The sequence below is a fragment of the Hibiscus syriacus genome, unplaced genomic scaffold (assembly GCF_006381635.1).
Source record: "Hibiscus syriacus cultivar Baekdansim isolate YM2019G1 unplaced genomic scaffold, ASM638163v2 tig00110214_pilon, whole genome shotgun sequence".
Taxonomy (NCBI): Eukaryota; Viridiplantae; Streptophyta; class Magnoliopsida; order Malvales; family Malvaceae; genus Hibiscus; species Hibiscus syriacus.
In genome coordinates this window covers 86,239-91,374 of record NW_024062631.1, presented here as the reverse complement: position 1 = coordinate 91,374, position 5,136 = coordinate 86,239, and the positions used below count along the sequence as shown (strand labels likewise).

At 36.2% G+C, this 5,136-nt stretch overlaps 1 pseudogene; it reads left to right on the top strand.

The window, feature by feature from the left end:
* Positions 1 to 778: 778 nt before the first annotated feature.
* On the top strand, positions 779 to 3,990 carry LOC120113987 (annotated as a pseudogene).
* The last annotated feature ends 1,146 nt before the right edge of the window (positions 3,991 to 5,136 follow it).

Sequence of the window (5,136 nt, the reverse complement as noted above, 5' to 3'; positions counted from 1 at the left end):
CCTAAACTTTTAATCTTCTCCACCGTGGTTTGATATATTTTAGATTTTTGTGTCATTAATGTAATAATTATTTTGCTTTATTATTGTATTCAACTTCAAATCTATAAAACTTAAATTAAACCTTCAATATTATTTCTAGCATGATTTATAATCTCTACTATCTGATCAATTAGAATTGAGATATATTATCTTTCTCCTTTTTAATCTTGAAACTCGAAAGAAAACTCTATGATATAAAAGTTTTAGGGGGTTAAGAGGAAAATTCCAGGGGTGTTTTTACTAAAAAAACAACATTTAAAGACTTAATAGTCTAGTGATATCAAAGAGTGAAATTTAAAAGTTTAATGATAAAATCGATTTTTTTAAGTTGAGTGACCAAAACAAAAAATACGCTGAAAGGTAAGTGACTAAACATAGAAATTATCTTGTTTATATGCCATACTTAAACTACGCCTATCCAAATCCATAATTTAAGAAAATTATGCAATCGAAAATTGGTAGTTTACTCTTAATTTCCATGCTAAAAACTGAACTTGACCCAGTCAAGGAAAAGCACGATCATTTTCATTCACCAAAATTGAACACAAAAAATCACAACCCCCCACTCCCACCACACACACACACACAAAATGTAAGACCTTAACCAATCAATGAAGGGATACCTTTCATTGCTTATCCTCAATTTCCATCTTTTTTTTATGGATAATCTGCCAATATAATATCTATTTAGTCCTACAGATTCGGAAAATAAGTTGTGAGAGAGATGAAAAAAGGATCAATGGGATTTTTTGCAAGCTTCTTTGCTGTTAATCCCATTGAGCAACAGTGTGGTAAAAGCAGACCTTCCTGAGAGCAAAACGAATGGTACGGCCTATGATGAAACAATCGGTGGATTCATTGAAGACCAAGAAGAAGAATTGTTATTCGGCATGGAGCAGAGGATTCTTGTTTCACCTCCAAATTATCTTTCTTATAAAGGGTTGGAGAAACCGCCAGTCTGCAATGCAAATATCTACGGGAATTGCATAAAGCCTATTGGTAAGACTTATCGGCCATGCACTGTTTATACTCGATGCAAACGAGGAGTCAAATAAATTTCTGGCCAAAAGACATAGAGACACGATGTTTTGTTTTTCGTTGTTGATGTTACTGTTGTTTGGAAGAATGTTATTTTCTTCTGTCTGTGACAAGGTTTAAGAATGTACCACGTATATGGTGTGAAAAACCAGAGAAATAATAAATCTGATATATATGAACTCTAAGGACAGATCCAGTGTCTCTAAGGAACATTGTAACATTACTGAGTACTGTTGATTGATTCTTTAACCTAAAATTCTGGGAAAGCAAAGAGAGAAAGAGGTATAATAACCAACCGTTGTCACTTACCAGAGAATGAAGTTTACAACTAACAGTATCTTTAGGGAACTACAAACACTTTCATTTCAGAGCTATATGAAGTTTACAACCATCCAATGGAATGTAAGCACTTCGAATATGGACTAAGCAAATGCAAGCAAGTCTCCATCGCCTTATCATCAAAAAAAATTATTGGAATTAGTAGATCGAACTTGTGGTGTAATATAAAAGATATCACTCGAGTCCTGATTGATATTAGATATCGATTTTAAATTTGAGCAATAATCAGATTAAAATTATGAGATCAAAACTCAGCTTTCAGAAAATTTCCGCGAAACACATGATTGAATGAGTCACCGGGACAGGGGTCCCAAGCTTCCATCTCTTTTATGTTTTGGAACTTTGAAGCCATCCTATGGAAACTTAGCAAAAGCCAAATCAAGTTTAATTGACTTTGTTAAGGGTCTAAGAAAAAATGACATAACAATGGTGCAATGGCCAAAGATGACAATTTACCAGTTGTTTTCATTAGAAGACCTACATAGTTATCACTTTTTTTAGAATTTGATCAATTTCGTTGGTCTCTCCAGCCCTATAATTGCTTCCAAGTTAGTGTTCCCTATAACCCTTAATTAATCATCTACCCCAAAAAAGAGGGAAGATTTTGAATTCAGTCTCATGCAATGCTCACTTTTATTGTGTACGTGTTTATTCCTCATCTTCTAAATCTCCGCCACTACTAGTACTATGGGTGGCGAATCAGTAGCCTACACACCAACTGATTATATTCTCCTCAGTTGTGGTGCTCCATCATCATTTCCAAAACCAGAAGATGGCCGGAAATGGGTCACTGATGAAGGGTCCAACTTTTCCACCTTAAATTCCAACAACACTTCATTCACGTCCAAAGCCTCCAGGCATGATCAATCTGTTACTCAATTTCCTTACATGACTGCTAGAGTTTTTCGTGATAAATTCACTTCTAGCTTTCCGGTATCAGCTGGCCTTAAATTTCTCCGATTGTATTTCTATCCCGTTCGATACTCTGGCTTTGATGCAACTGTTTCATTCTTCTCTGTTATCGCCAATGATTACGTACTACAAGATTTCAGTGCCTATTTAACCATTTCTGCTGAAGATGACGGGGAAGCATAGTTGTTCAAATTTATGGTTCCCGTCTCAGAAACCGGTAAACTATATGTCACCTTTTTGCCATCACCACACTCTTTGGCCTTTGTAAACGGTATTGAAGTCGTTTCCATGCGAAACAACATGTACGAGAACCAAAAGCAAAATTCAGTAACCTTTGTAAATGATGCTACCGCAATGGGTATTCCTGACGCCACAACTTTTGAAACTGTTTGTCGTCTAAACGTCGGGGGAGCAACCATGGCATACGTTGGTGATTCAGGCATGTTTCGAACTTGGTACTACGATTCACCCTATATCATTGGAGCTGCAACAGGAGTTTACTAGTTGGTCTAACATGAAAGTCAAATACAAAGAAGAAACCCCGGCTTATACTGCTCCCGCTATTGTTCACACCACGTCAAGAACAATGTGCGTGGACCCATATATCAATATGAACTACAATCTCACATGGAACTTATATATCGATCCTGGCTTCAACTATCTCCTTAGGCTCCATTTCTGTGAGACACAACTACAAGTAACAGAGGAAGGCCAACGCGTCTTTGAAATATTCATGGACAATAAAACTGCCGAGTCTGGTGCCGATGTGATACATTAGAGTGGCGGTAATAACATTCCGGTGTATAGAGACTACACTTTTTGTTCCAAGTGAAGGTCAAAGTAAGCAAATTCTATGGCTATCGTTACACCCTGCCATAGATGTTGGTTCAAAGTTCGTTGATGCAATCCTAAACGGTTTAGAGATTTTTAGACTCAACAAATCAGATGTTAGTCTTGCGGTGCCAAATCCGGAACCTGGTTCAAGTCTTGCGGTGCCAAAACCTGAGAACATGAAAAAAAGGAAGGGCAAAACAATTTCGCATCATATCAAGACCATCATTGGAGCTGCCCTGGGCTGCACAGCAACAATATCACTTTCCCTTGTAGCTTTCTTGATTTTCTCGAGGAAAAAACAACTCTTATTACGAAAGCAAGTCCATGGAAAGAAGAAAAGCTTCATCATTACCGGACCAACTATGCCAGTGCTTTACTTTAGTAAAAATCCAATCAGCAACCAACGACTTTGATGATGCTTTCGTCGTAGGGCGCGGTGGATATGGTAATGTTTACAAGGGTTGCATCGAGAGGATAAAATGTGAAGTAGCAATCAAGAGGTTAGCCTCGATGTCCCAACAAGGAGCACCTGAGTTTTGGACAGAAATCCAACTGCTTTCTCAACTTCGACACAGGCATCTAGTGTCTCTAATCGGCTATTGCGACGATAACAATGAGATGATACTTGTCTATGAGTATATGACCAATGGAACTCTCCGTGATCATCTCTATAACACTGAAAAAGCTCATCTGTCCCGGAAAAAGACACTCAAAATTTTAATTGGTGCAGCCCATGGGTTAGATTACCTTCATTCAGGAGCAGCTCGCAGAGTCATACATCGGGATGTGAAGAGCTCCAAAATTTTATTGGATGAGAAATATTGCTGAAAATTGTATCCGTGAGAATGGATGCTAAAGGCCCTCGATGAATGATGTAGCCCAAACACTTGAATTCGCTCTGCAACTCCAAGAATTTGAGGATGCAGAACAAATACGTCAAGCCAGCTGAGTCCCAAAGTCAATCAAGCTTTAAGCTATTTTGTGTAAGTTTTACGGTCAACATATATCACTTTAACATTTCAACCTTTTCTTATTTATTTGGCTTGAGCTATATCAGAATTAAATGTCCCATTGGTGCTTACTTATGTTTTTCTGTAGGAAAAATGTTTATGACTATGTCTAACTTTCTATCTATCTGTTTATTCATCTATTTATCTATTTATATATTATGTTTATTTTTATTTTAACACTTTGTTCACGTAAACCCTAAAAAAGTTCTCTCAAATGCCACTTGCACTTGCTTTTGCTCTTTTTTTCTTCTTTGTTCGATTGGTGACAGCACTGGCATTGGTACTAGTCATCAACCTTATGTATTCTATATGTTTTTCTTTACTTTCTTATATCGTAATTTTGATTTTTTTTAAATTTGGAATAGAAAAATGAAAAATTAGTTCATGATATGCTACTATAATATGTATTCATGCTGACCATTAAAAATGAAATAAATATATTTATATTATGTTCTTACCGATATGTTTCGTCAACATATATTAAGTACAAAAAAGATATATATTATAAGCATTATCAATATGTAAAAGTGGCTTCTCAAGGTTATGGATCTTTCTTAATTTGGGATAACAACTTTGGTTGAAGCACAAAATCGTGTAATCCCATGTTGTAGTGTATGAAAATGGGCTACAAAGATTAGAGAAATGATTATACAAGTGGCTTATAATAAGCAAATAAAAAATGCAAAGAAAGAATGAATCCTTTATAATTATACCTTCAACTCTTTGCAACCCATGGTGGCAATGAGCATCTAGTTTCCCCCGATGGCCCGACATTTTGGACCATGGCCGAACAAGTAGGGCAATCAGCAAATATATATTATTGTCCATTACAATAATAGAGTTTTTGCCAAACCAAATATATATGTATACATAATATTTGTGTGCTCTGGTACTTATCAAGAAAAGGAGATTGTATGTATAATTGCTTTACAAAGTGGTGATCACGCAAAATGGAATTCCAGCT